We start from the raw sequence: 14,967 nt of genomic DNA, 5'->3' as shown, positions 1-14,967 counted from the left end.
CTCTCAAAGTCTCCTTCCTTGTCTATAATATTGAAACAACACAAGAATTTTCTTCATAGGGTGTGATGACAATTAAATGGGTTAATGCATAGAAAGCTTTTAGTATGGTGCCTGCATATTTTGTTTAAATATTATTAAACCCCTGGTTTTATAGTTCTGGGGTGTGTGTGTGTCTGTGTGTGTGTGTGTGTGTGTGTGTGTTTTCAGGTACACACTCACATGCTCAGAGCCTTGTTTCTCAGGCAACAAATTTTTCCTTACCTTTTAAAATGCACTTTTTCGGGGTTTGGGGTTGGTTCTTTGGTGGCCGTCTGCTCTAATTTTCTGGCTTCATCTCCGCTGATGGCTAGTCCTGCTCAAATCGCTTGGTATTTTTCATTAATTGCCCAACTGAATAAATAACAAACGGTCCAGTGTTTCCCAAGTGTGGCTGCTGGAATAGCAGGTGCTAGTTTTTTTTTTTTTAAGATATTTTTAGGGCTTCACTGTTGATTAAGGTCCTCTTGGGATGGGGGCCAGAAACACATATTTTAAGCAATTCCTCCAGATGATTCTTATGCACTGCAGAGTTTGGGAACCACCCAAAGAGGCCCATGGGTACTGGCAGCTGGCGGGAATTTGGTCAGACAGCACATCCATCAGAGCTCCAGGGACGAAGCCATGCGCCCACCTCTCCTCACCGCGTCTCTCCTCTGCAGAGAACTGCCCCCAGGGGTGCTCCGTGCTGTGTGTACCCGATGGGCCTCGGGGTTGGCCTCACTTCCTCACGTGCTGGCCTTGCTTGGCCGAAGAGCCCTGTTTACTTGCAACACTGGTGAACAAGCTCACATCCTTTAACAATGGATACTAATGTCTAATCATCACATTGTACACATCAAATATATTACAGTTTTGTCCATTATACCTAAAAAAAACAAAACAGAACTGGGGAAAATGACCCTGCAGCTCTGCCAACCCTGGCAATCCTTCCTGAAGAAGCCTTCAGGGAGTTCCCCGTCTTTGCCAGCAACTGTCCGCGCACCCAGCCCTGCCCGCTAAGCCATGAGGATCCGCTGGGACCAGGCCCTGGGGTCTGCTTTCACTTCGGTTCAAATTGTGCTTCACCTGGAAGATCCTCCTCATCGTTTATCGTCTGCAGTCGAGGACTTTGTTAGCTTCAGCCCTGCTATATTTTTCTGCCCTGTTATTGCCTCTTTGGGGTATTTTCCAGTGGTCGTGGGGGAGACGTTTGATCATCTGTTAACACTGCTCTCCCCCCCACCCCGTCCCCCCAGACAGCAGTTTTTTTAAACGCTAAGTCTCCTGATGGGAGCAGTTTCATTGCTAGTGATTCATTCTCACCTCAAAGAACTAGTTAACGGCCAGAGCAGGAGAGAAACGTTCAGGTTTCATTTTCATAAGCCTTGAGAAGTTCTGCAAGGAGCTTCTCCGTCTAGAAGGCGCAGAGAGGCCTCGGGTCGGGTGCGTATGCTGCAGACCACCTGTGCGTGTTTGCACCTGGGCAAGATTTATGTCCCCAAACCTGGAACTCGGACTGGAGGGGCTCGTGCCTGCAGACACCGACCCAGAGCAGCACATGGCAGTCGAAGTCATGGGACAGGCGGTTTCGAAACTGAGTGAATTTGGCCCCAAGAGGAGGGTCTTAGATTCTAGCCATTACTGACACCAGATAGTCTTGTTCAAAACATCATTATTAAAATAGCCTTTTTGATATCTCTTTCTACTTTGCTTGTAAGTCAGCTCTGGTTCTTTGGAAGGTGCGCTCTGAAGGCAGCACGTACTAGGGCCAGATCTTATTATCACAGGCTGTCCCAGAAAGGCCACTAGGCTTGCTTTGTTTATGGGGCAGCTGGATATGATCAGAAGTAGAAAGGCCAGACGTTCAGGGCCTGAGCTGCTGGGCCATGTCTGACCTTCCAATCCTTTAGAAATAGGAGCTGAAAAATCCAGTCCCATGTTGACTTATCAAATGTATCATTGGCCCTCAAATTCAGACTGCTGTATTTTACTCAAGTTGCTTCATCCAGCTAATCTGGGGAGCTGACTGATGACCAAAGAAGGTCTTGTTATAAAGTGACATTTGTTAATAGAGCTCCGGGCCCCAAAATGGGATTTCTCAGATACTGGAAACAGGGTCACCTAATAATTCTGCCTCTTAGTCACAGACCTATTTAATCTGAGATTTTTTTTTTCAAATTCATTTACTTAAGAAATCAGATCATTCATTACAATTAATTTGGCAAGCAAAGACAGCCAGCTGCTCAAGTGAGATCCCCAATTTTCTAACAAATTGAATAAACACTCATTTGTTTGTATGTTGATATAATTATGGAATTAGCAAAATGGCCTGTTCCTCAGCGTGAGAAGTTGAGATCCAAATTATTTCACAACGGCTTATCTCTGTTGCAAGTTAAATGAAACGGAGAATCTATTCAAACCAAACTTAAAAAAAAAATCATTGTTTAAAAAATAAAGACCATTTGGACATAGTTTGAAACCTCAAGTTGTGATTTCCACGTGGGCCTCACTCTCTCTCTCAAATACGGGGCCCACATCCTACTTGAAATGGTGCTGATTCTCCCTGGACCTCTGTTCTCAGGCTGCCTTCCTCTCATTATAAGAATCTTTTGTTTAGCAGGACAAATTTTCATTAAGCGCTTGTATCATATACTCTCTATACATGTTTCCACTATTTGCAACAGCTTTTTGAGGTTCCAGGAAAATGATGAAAAGAGTTTAAGTTTATGACCATCTCATCACTTAATTAATTTTTTTAGAGGGGGAATAATTAGGTTTATCTTATTTATTTATTATTAATATATTAATTATATAATATATTAATAATAAATAAATTAATAATATAAATAATATATATAATATAATAATAATATAAATAATATAATAATATAAATAATATAATTAATATATTAATTAATATACTGAGGATTGAACCCAGGACCTCGTGCATGCTAGGCACACACTCTACCACCGAGCTATGCCCTCTACCCTCTTCTCGGCATTTAAATGGGAAGAGAACTAATTTGCAGAAATGCCGCCGCCTTTTACGCAGGAGAGTAACTGTGTGCGGCTGGGGAGAAGGGATGTTGATTTTCCTGCTGTCCTCACCCCCACAGAGAGGAAGGCCCCTGAAAACACATCCCGCCCTCCTCCCTGCCTCCATCTGCCTGTGTGCCTGGAAACAAGGACAGACTCACCTGTCTGGAGATAGTGGAGGCAAAGGATGGGCTCCCGTGTGGTTCTTCCTCAGTCTTCCTGCAGCATCTCCACTTCTCCTTCGGTTCACGGTGAGCCGTGAACAACCAGCGATGAAATATCAGAGAGGGAAGTGGGCCTGGAGGCCCAAAGTGCTCTGGTCTGCATGGCCGGGCCGGAGGCAGGCTGGGATTCTGTCTTCCTGGACAGATGAGTGTCTATACCTCTCATCAGGGGAGTGGGCGAGAAAGCTCTAGATTTGGGGGTCGGACAGGAGTTTAGGAAGATCTCAGCACAACATGTAATTGTTTGAGATAATTATTTGGTGGTGTTCTGTAATGTTCAATTAATTCCTGTGTCAGTTTTTTTTCTCAAACTTAGTAGAAAGCAAGAAGAGGAATAATTATATTTCTTAGTTGGAACACCCCTCCCCACCCCAGTCACCAAATCGTCCACTTTATAGCCCTGAAGACTCTGTGTTAAAAGACTACTGGAAATTACTTGTGGTTGCCAAGGGGGCGGGGGGTGGGAAGCGACAGACTGGGATTTCAGAATTTGTAAATACCGACAGGAATATGCAGAATAGATAAACAAGATTATACGATATAGCACAGGGAAATATATACAAGATCTTGTGGTAGCTCACAGCGGAAAAAGAAATGTGACAATGAATATATGTACGTTCATGCATAACTGAAAAATCATGCTCTACACTGGAATTTGACACAACATTGTAAAATGACTATAACTCAATAAAAAATGTTTAAAAGAATAGATAAAAAAAGACTACTGGAAATTATTTCTCTGCATTTTACTTTAAATAATATTCACCAAGAGGAAAAAAGAAATTACTGAAATTCTGAGTAAGCATCTAAGTTCAATGCTAGATGTCACCATCCTGATATTCTGAACTAGGTACTCAACCATTTTTTCCCCCAGTCTGTTTTATGCTCTTTCTAAATATGATAGTAACAAATACCAAATACTTTATCCTAGATTATCATGAGCCAAAATTTTTTTGTTGTTGTTGGGTGGATGTGTCTCCAAGCTCTGAGAACAAGTGTGAAGTATAACAACCACCTTATAGTCCAGAGCAAAGGTTCTCAGTCTTGGTTGCACATTAAAACCACCTGGGAGGTTTTTATTTTTTATTTTTTTAATACCTATGCCTGAGCCCCTCCCGAAGACCCATGTAAATGGTAAGGGTGAAGTGTGAACAGAAGTATTTCCTTCAAGTTCATCAGGTAGTTCTACTGGGAAGCCAGGGCTGAGACTGCTGAGTTGGTGGGACGTGGCTCCTCCCTTGAGTCCACGTCAGAATCACGCAAGACGCCCCTCACAGCCCGACTGAGGGAGAATTTCTGGTAAGGAGCCAGGAATCTGTCCTGTCAGTTGGTCCCGCTGAGCCCTGGACCAGCGTCTGGGAGTTGCCAGAATGGATTTCTGCTTGTCCCCTCACATGTCCTGCACGCTGTTGTCACACCAGCTGCTGGGTCTCCAATCCAAGCTCCGGTCACTTCATGCCTAGATTATTCCGACAAGTCTGTCTTTTCCCTTCCTCAATTCCTCTCGAAACTGCCACAAGATTTGCTCCTACAATGTAACCTGGCTGCAGATATTTGACCAGAGGATACATTTTGCTATTTGGCCAAATCAAAGGTTCCTGACAAAACATAAACTCGCTTCTTTACAAACTGCTTTTTCATACCAAGTATAGAACATTACCAGACATGTATGGCCTCAGTCCACTCCTAACCTTCGACCAGCTAGGACCACAGTCACATCCCAGCGGTGGCCCCCACTCCCCCTCTCCAAATCATCAGTATCGTAACACCTCTTGTAATTCCACTGGGAGCCACTTCATTCCTCACCCCATCGCTGCTGTCACCCCAGGGTACAAGTCTGCAAAGGTCTGAGGCTCAGGGCCAGGGCGAGCATGGATGTCCCGCAGTTCCTTGGTGACCTAAAAGCTTGGGAGTTTACTGACACGTTTTCCTCCCCAGATCACACCAAAATCTCTTCGCACCTTCCTCCACCAAGGTTTGGACCCCACACCCGCTATCAAAGCCGCGTGCAGCTCCAGGAATTATTACAGCTGCCCCAGCTGCCACTCTCTTGGGGGCAGACTGAGCCATGGTATTGGGTATATCCGATCACAGAGGTGGAAAGGGAGTATTTTCAAGGGAGAAAAAGCTGGTGCAGCATGAGAATTCAAGCTAACACTGACACTGGCCATTGCCGCAGAGGCTGTGCAGCGGACGCGGAGGTCGCTGCACGGCACTCGCTCAGGCTTCGCCATGGGGAGCCCTGTGTTTCTGTGGGGCTCACGCTCTGGTCCAGCAGGAGCACTTCCTGGTGCCCCCAGAAGGCTACTGCAATGTCTCAGTTGCCCTGACTGCCCAGTGATCCTCCTGCCCATTGTGTTGGCTCCATTTACCTCTCAGACCGGCCCCCCATTCCATGCAAACTGCGGTTAGGACATATGGTCTAACTTCCCTTGGGTGGCAGCCTCCCCTGCCTCTTCTTCACTTACTTCCTTTAACGCACAGAATTTCCCAAATTGCCTGGTTCCTTGTATTCTTTTTTTCCCTCTTGTGCACTTGCTCCCCTCACTTCCCCTACAGAGCCTGACAACGTGGCCTCGGATCCATATTTTCTGATCTGCATTCTCACCCGAATTTCTTCACTACTTTACTTCCTCTTAGCAGAGTAATCCATGTAATAAAATAGATGGAAACAAGTAGTTTTTTTTTTTTAACGCTAATTCGGATTGTATGATTGAAGCGCTTTTTATCAGTCTCATGTCTCTTGCTGACACAACACAAGCTCTGTCAGTAAATGACTGAGAAGAGCAAACAGCCTGTTCTCTTATAATCGAAACATGTGAGAGAGCATGGCATACCATGGTGCAGTTCTGCAAACACAGCATAAATTCTGTGAGCTCAGGCAAGAAGAGAAGTCATATTTTTATCTGAAGTAAGTGGTCGCTGCATCCCAAGTAATTTTCAAGGCTTATAAACCTCCAAAGCCATCAGCAAGATGGACGGCAACATCTCAGTCATTAGGAAATTTCCCCGTTACAAATGATGTTCATTATTAGATACCACAATAATTGCTTTATGACATTCTATAATTAAGTGGCCCAGGGGAAGATAATACGGAGTTAGCATGGTAGATGCAAGTTCTTTCTCAGGCACACCACTCTAATTTCACATCCAGAACAACTTAAATCGACATGCAGTCGAAAACAGACTGCAAGATTCCAGAAAAATGTAACAATCCCTAACAATGTTCACCTCTTACTGAACTTTGAGAAAAAAAGAACAAAATATATTCCATTGCTGGTGCCTCATACACAGCAGTCACTCCATAATTACTCATCACGTGGTGTCCTGAAGCCTGAGACTTGCCTTAGTGTTGCTCCACTCTCCCTAGAACAGTCACATGAGCCTTCCCTTTTTCTGGGACTAAAAGTTAACTTTTCGGGGCCAACAGGTTACCTAATTTGTTTTCCAGTTAACTCACCTCTTCAGATGTTGAGTGGCTGTAGGTAAATTGTCTTTTTGGGTTCTGCTTGTAATTGGAGAATTTTAAGCGACTTTCTGGGCTTCACAGATTAGAGGAGAAGGTTCAGCCGGAAGGAGGTACCTTGGAGCCTCGACTTGCTCACTGTGCCATCCTCTGAGGCTGTCAGTGCCGCCTGCCAGGAGGTGCCAGTCTCATCTGCCCTCCTTAGTCCTCCTCACCTCTTCGCTCCATCCTCTCTTCACCCTCATGCCCTCTCTTCCCACCTTCTCGCACCCAAAGTGGATAAAGCTGAATTCTTAATGTAGTGTCAGCAATACAGACTCTCAGGGGCCCTGAGTTCTGGACATGAGCTCAGAGAAATCAGAGATGGGAATTCCTGCTCTGATTCCGGGGATTATAAATCTGTTATAAAACCAAGAACTTATCAGGGAGAGATTGCACCGTTAATGGGGTGATGGGCGGTGGGGGGAGTATGTGTGGCAGAGAGGAAGAGGGGTGATGGTGGAGAACTTGGGTAGCAATTTGTCTGAACTGAGTGCCAGTCCCAGGACAGCAGGGCAGCCTGGGTTACCCCCAGTAGGTTTGTCAAAGATTCAGTGAGAAACGGGAGACAAAGCAAATTTATTATATTGAAATTCATTTTAACCTCCTTCACAATTTTGCCTAAGGCCGGCTGCAGTCTTATCTACTCCTGCCCACTAGAAATTAAACACATCCCAGAAATAAAGGTAGTCCACGAGCCAGGTCTAAGTATTTTTTCTACTTCAAAGTAGGATTATCTGGAAAAAGCAAATTATAAATACAGGCAGTCCTTAGAAACACATAATTACCAAGAACATAAGATAAATTAGAAAATATTTATTTGCTCAGTTGATCGCTCCAAAATACCACCTTCTAATAAAGCAAAGCTAAATTTATTAGAACTTTCTGCCAAAGAGAGAAGACAATCCTGACAATCTTAGAAGCATCTCAGGAGGGGGAACTCAGAAGTAGGGTATCTGCAGGGCTCTGGGGTCTGAACTCAAGTGGTTTGAGATGGGTCTTCAACGCAGGAAATTTTTGTTTATACTATATATAATATAAAGTTTATTTTTACATATAATATAAAAGAGTGTATATATATATATATATATATTTTTTTTTTTTAGGTTGGTGGACACAGCTTGACTAAGTAACCTGTGGTTTAATAAGCAAGGTTTTGCCCAGGTAAGCAATCTATTATCTCCAATAACTTGGTTTGTGGGAATTTCCTGAAGCAAACAGTGAATTTATTTATTGCTTTGCAACTGTATCTGTTCTGAACAAGTGATTTCAGGAACAAGCAACGAAGTCATGTTGACACAGGAAGGCTACAGTCTTAGGTAAGTTACACTGACACACCTGTAATCAAGAATTCCTTAAAAGAGGGAGGGCGGAAACTCTTAGAAGTGATGGGTCCGTTTAGAGCACTGTTTATGGTCATGGTTTCACAGGTTTACACTTTTCTGCAAACTCGTCAAGGTGTGTATATTACATAAATACAGCCTTTTGTAGGTCAATCAGACCTCAATTTTAAAAATCGTTTCTTTTAAGTATTTGCCGTTGTTAGAACTGATGGGCAGACAAGGCAGAGAAGAGACATGGAGGGTCTAAGAGCAGTGCAGAGAGGATTGGGAGGAGTACACTGGCTCCTGTGATTAAAAGTCCACGGCTGGGGTTTCAAAATGTAGAATAAACAAGAGTATACTGTGGAGCACAGGGAAATATATATAAGATCTTGCGGTAGCTCACAGCAAAAAAAAATGTGACAATGAACATATGTATGTTCATGGGTAACTGAAAAATTGTGCTGTACACTGGAATTTGACACAACATTGTAAAATGACTTTAACTCAATAAAAAAAAAGTATAAACCAGCAGAATGGAAGCTCAGGCACCTGCCTTTTTCGTTTGGTGGCTTTGGGAAGAAAGGGCCTCACCTACTTAGCAAAGCTGCCTTTGCTTTCCTCACTGCTTCCAGATCGCCCATTTCTACCAAAACCTGTTTTTCTGGTGGGACCTAACAGAAGGCTACAAAATATGTTGATTTTACTCAGACATTCTCACAGTTTTCTAATATCTCTTTCACTTTCAGCCTCTGTAGCCACGTAATCTGAGCACCAGGATCAAACAGGGTACAGTTTAACTGGCTACCTTGCTACCACGTAGCAGAGGTTGCCAGAGTCCTGCCCACATTCAAGAGATCCTCACGACCCCATCCCAATTTGGCTCAGCCAATTCCCTATTTTAGGATCTGCGACACGTCCTCTCTCACTTCCGAATACAAATTTAGGAATTGTTCGGAGCCTCATATTCGCTTTCCGGGGGCTACCATGACATAGCACCGCAGACTGGGTGGCTTAAACAACAGAAATTTTAATTTCTTACAATTTGGGAGGCTGGAAGCCCAACATCAGGGTGTCAGCGGCTTTGATGTCTTCCAAAATACCTCTCTTCTTGGCTTGCAGCCACCTTCTCCCCGTGTCCTCACATGGTCACCCCTTGATCTAGGTATTAGGTATGTCCTATCCTCTTCTTGTTAAGGACATTGGTTATACTGGATGAGAACCCACTCACATGACCTCATTTTAACTTAATCGCCGCTTTAAAGACCCTACGTATCTCCAAATACAGTCGTGTTCTGAAGTATTGAGGGTTAGGACATGTGAATTTGGGGCAGGGACCCAACTGAGCCCACAACCACAACAAATGTTTCAGTGACAAAATCTCCACTCAAGCCAGCTTGAGCAAGAAAAATGTTGTCTCCTATAACTGAAAAGTCTGCTGGGGTCGGGGCTGGCTGGCTACAGACTCTCATGCTGTCAGCAGAAGCAAAACAGCAAAAAACACACAACACAGTCCTCAAATACCAAGAGGAGACTGGATTTATACAGCAGAATAATTACAGTATGCATGGTGGGTACCCATCAAATTAACAAAAAAATGTTTAATGTGACTATTAGAGAAATGCTCATTAAAACCACTAAGAATGACCACACCAATGAGAATGGTTAAAAATTTTTAAAAACTGACAATATTAATTGCTGGCAGGGATTCCGAGAAATAGGAAATCTCATCTGTTGCTGGTGAGAATGCAAACTGGTACGGCCACTTTAGAAAGCAATTTGGGAGTTTTTTTTTTTAACAAATTAAACATATGTGACAGAGTGATCCCACTCCTAGGAATTCACAAAAAATAAATCAAAACTATGTTCTTATAAAACATGAATGTGAACGTTAAAAGCAAGCTTATTTATGATCTCCCGGAACTGGTATTAACTCAGATATTGGTCAAATGATGAATGGATAAACAAACTTGGTACATCCATCCAATGGGATGCTTCTCAGCAATAAAAAGGCATAGACTACCGATCCAGGCAACAATGCGTGTGAATCTCAAATGCAGCAGGCTAAGTGAAAGAAGCGAGAGATAACCGTCTGTACCGTATTATTTTATTTCTAGGACATTCTGAAAAGGAACAGTGATAGAACTGAAAACAGGTCAGTGGCTGCCAGGGATGACGGCTGGGGGAACGGTTGGCTACTATTATGGGTTGAATTGTGTCCGCCCCCAAATGCATGTGAAGTCCTAACCACCCAGGACCTTAAAACGTGACCTTATATGGAAACAAGGTCACCGCAGATGTAATCAGCCAGGATGAAGCCCTGGAGTAGGGTGAGCCCTTCATGCAGAATGACTGATGTCCTTCTAAAAAGGAGAAATTGGGATACAGACATGCACACAGAGAGAACCCCACGTGAGGATGAAGGCAGAGGTAGGGTGATGCTTCTGCACATCAAAGAACCCAGAAGATGGCCAGAAACTCATCCCAAGTGAGGGGCAAGGCTTGGAACAGACGCCACCTCAGAAGGAATCAGCCCTGCCAACACCCTGACCTTGGACTTCTGACCTACAGAACGGTGACTATGAATTTCTGCTGTGTTAATTTGGCCAGTTTGTGGCACTTGTGAAGGCAGCCCTAGGAAGCTAAACTAAAGGGGGCAGCATGAGGGAATTTGGGGGGTGGGAGGGTGATAAACTGCTTCTGATTCTGGATCATGATCGTAATGGTAGTCACATGATTATATGCGTTTATCAAAACTCAAAAATGTGTACCAAAAGGAATGAATTTTACAGTATGTCAATAAAGCAAACAAAAGTTAAAGGTAGTACCTAGAAAAATGTAAACAAAAGATTTCATCGCTTGGGCTAGTAAATCCACACAGCAAAACATTTTCCTGTATCTTTCAAATGTAAAATTCTTATTTTTCACGAATGCACTGTTCACCTAGTTGTTGTCTGAAGGTTGCGACATTTACGTTAAAAATTAATAGCTTTAACATTAGATATCCTGCAGCCAACGCCCAGGGCTGTGTTTCTAGCACCTAAAACTGACCCAGGGCAAAATGCTATTAATACCTCTTGAATGACTCATTGTAACATCTATACTTGAAATCACTTGTGTGAAAATGTTAGCCAGAAGGCACAAACCCAGGGCTTCCACTTCCCTAAAACCCTCCAAGTTTTTATCACGGATAAACAGATCAGTTGCTCTTATTGTCTTTTTCTGTTCTTTTAACAGGAAAATGGATTCATAGGAATGCAAGTGTGTGAATTCAATTTCGCCCGCTCACTTTTATCAAACTAAATGCCAGGATGATGAATATTTCTCATTTTTATAAAGCATTACACATGGGTCATGTTAAAGCCACTGAAGAGCTGCTGCACACTGGCAACTGCGCGTCACAAAACTCACTCAACCTGTAACAGACAAATGGTGATTTAATCAAGTCTTTTTTTTTCAGCTCAACCAGAATTTCTAGCATGTATCCTGCACTATTCTAAGTGCTAGGGGCTGTTATGAGGGAAGCAGATCTCACAGTCAATGTGCATGAGGCCCAGGCCTGCAATCAAAATAAAGCCTATAATCTTGAACAGAACTGGAAACTTAAAATAGTGCAACGGCTGCTATAGATAGAATTGATAATGGGCTTACGGTTCACACAGCCATTTGAAGTGGTATCTATTAGAGGAGCTTACAAAGGCCATTCTCAAATGGAATTTAAGTAAATCATGTTTTAAAGTAATAGATTATTGAGGATTTACTACCCGTCAGTCACTGAACTGAGAAATGTATGGAATTCAGATCGCTGGATCCTCACAGTGACTCCATGAGATAAAACTATTGCTGTTACACTACAGATGAGAAAACTAAGGTGGGTAGTTAAGTTACTTTTACTTCCCAAGGTCTCGTATTTGGAAAGGAGCAAAGCCGTGGATTCGAATTCACGTGGACTTAGGAGCCATTGGTCTTTTTTTTTTTTCATTGTTTGATATATGGCTTAATTTTTATTTATTTATTATTATTATTTTTTAGGAGCCATTGGTCTTAGATCTTCCTGCGCAGACTTATTTGCAGAGATTTTGGTCCATTATCCACAAGTAAATCCAACCGTATGCCCGGAGTCACAGACCCTTACTTTTTGCTTAGAAAATATTACAGCCTCCCTTTAAATATCTAAAATAGTTCAGGATCACACTTGGTATCTCAATCTTGGTACTGATTTTGAAATCAGCGTTTTAGTTCATAAGACTAACGTTTCAAAATTCAAAAGATTATTCATGCCAACGTTTTCTTTAACGGTCCCAGATTGTGGCTTTTGGGTAACTGTGGGATACTTTAAAAAGCTGTTCAAATGACCAAATCAAACTGGTAAGTTCCTGTTCTCCACAATGCCGGGGGCCTTTCTGGTTTGAGTCATCCTGCCCTATAAGATCACATCCCGCTGGGAGGAATTCTTCAGATACACTGAAACCCTAACATGTAGCTACACGATGTAGCCTGCGTGCAGTGGACACCAGCCATGTTTCGAACACCTTAATGCCCATTATCCCTCTTCAACACCCCATAAGAGAATCCTGTGTTAAAAGGAAAGAAAGCCAACAAGCAGGGAGGGAAGAATTCTTACCCACATATTTTATCAGAGGTTTCACTGATTTAATAATGTTTCATTTCAGCCTCTGTTTTAGATTGCACTATGACAAGTTAACTGACTTTCTGATCAATGAAACTTTACAATGTCTTAAAATATTGTTTCAAGAAAATCCATCTCCCCAGATTCTCTGGATGAAGTCGAGACTACTAAAAAGTCAGAAACAGTTTTAATTAGGAAGCACTCTCTGGGTTAATATCATAAATACTCTAGGTTGGTAAATTATCATCACCTTGTCTGATTCTAATTCTCTGTAGCAGAAGAAAAAAGAAGTTGACTGTGAAACCCAACTCCACTAGGTGCTACCTCACAAAACGCTAATTGCAACATTTTACAGGTAAGGGATAAGGATGGCACTGATACAAAATTGCACTTCAGGTGCCCTCTAGTGGACACAGTTGGTATCACAGGGATCACTTGCTAGGTTTTAAGGTGAAACCTGCTGTAGAAAGGAATGAGGAATCCCTTCTCTCCAAGATAGTCCTCTCTCCTTTCTCCTCTTCCCTAGTCATGTCCAGGTTCCCAAGATATGCTGAGAATATCACTCAGTGTTAAGGCTAATATAACTTTATTTACGGAAGCAGGTATTTACAAAAATGCTCACACTCATTCATTTACATATCGTGCTTGGCAGCTAACAACCAGAGTTGAGTAGTTGCAACAGTTCTGCCACTTTGCAGAGGAAGTCCGCCAACCTCTAGTCCGCAAGCACATCACCAGTTCTGAAAAATGCTTTGGCTAGTCAGGGCTGGTCCCTATCCATGTGTTTGGGGACCGCCATGAATGTACCTAGCAATTAAGAAATCTCTTTAATTTTGGGAACTCCTTTTTCACCTAATGCCTATTGACATCCTATTCAGTGCACATTTGGGGAAATACTATCCTATAACATTGTGCTTAAATTTAAAACTTAAGTCTTATTATGCCACTTCGTATCGATCTAAGAGGAAATTGTCTTGCAACATTGTGCCTTTGGAATCAAATGTTGTATTGAGTATAATTTACTTTAAATTATTTCAACAAAGATGGTGTGATATATACATGGAAGCTAAGTTAGTTTTAAACACTTAGGAGTAGTTTAAAAAAACATTTGAAGTACCTAACCCAGGGGTGGTTATTTGGTCTTTAGTAAACTCTGGTCAGTCCATTATCCAGAAGTGGCTACCTTTCAAATATCAGCTATCTTAGCAGATATGAGCACTAACGAGTTTGTAAGTCAACGTAAAGGAGATCTAAGTGGTGCTCAAGATATGTGTATTGGCTAAAAATATTGTCCAAGCTCCTCCACAATTGCATGACACAGGTTTAGGAATCTAGTTGCGCCAGTAGCCTATACCCACCGGAGTGGTCTTCCCGGCCCCAGGGCTAAAATTCAGTCCTGGTTCCAGCCACTAAGTAACCAGAACATTCTGTCACCTGATTTCAGTCTGAAGGCTTGCTGAGTCCCGCCACTCTTCATCACATCTGAATCAAGTAAACACTTCTGCCAGGAAGGGAACAGGACTTCCCCGAGTGTCTAAGAATAAGCCACATGACTGCTTTGTGACGTGCAGTATTCGTATGTGTAGCAGAACTCATTGTCACACAGCCGCCAGCAGAGAGCCTGAGAGGGAGGACGGCCGAGGCTACTGGGAACATACACCCCAGTGTGCCTGGAACAGACCCAGTTTATGCCTGTCGTCCCACAAGCTTGTTAAAAAGCCCCTTCACTCTCAAAATGCCTCATTTTGGGTAAAAGCTTAAGTGGTCATCCTATCCTAAGAGTGGTAGCTGTTACTTTTCTGAACTTAGTATGAGACATCCGTCCAAAAGAACCTAACCATTGTGAATGGTGAAACTGAACACCAAAATCTACTGAAGCAGTAGTTATGATCAATGGCCAAAAAATAAAGTTGACAGGCAAGCTGGGGTTGTGTCAACCCCAACCTTATGTAGTGCTTACTTTAACTAATTGAGCAAATGAGTTATTGTAAACTCAATTTATATTTCAGTATCCTTAGGTAGAAAATTAACCTTTGAGCCATTTGCCATGCCTTTAGGGGACCTATGTTCAAAACATTGGCCTAGCCACCCAGAAATTTCAAAGAATAATACCATTTCCATGATGTGCCTAAAAACTTGATAGGAACAAACACTGTAAAATTCTGCATCTGGACACAGTGCTTCTCAGGCTGCCTGGGGCAGCATTTCCCGAAGTGTGGTGTTCAGGTCCCC

The sequence above is a fragment of the Vicugna pacos genome, chromosome 24 (assembly GCF_048564905.1).
Source record: "Vicugna pacos chromosome 24, VicPac4, whole genome shotgun sequence".
NCBI classification, from domain to species: domain Eukaryota; kingdom Metazoa; phylum Chordata; class Mammalia; order Artiodactyla; family Camelidae; genus Vicugna; species Vicugna pacos.
The sequence above is the reverse complement of the archived record's forward strand: the minus strand, read 5'-3'. Positions refer to the sequence as shown.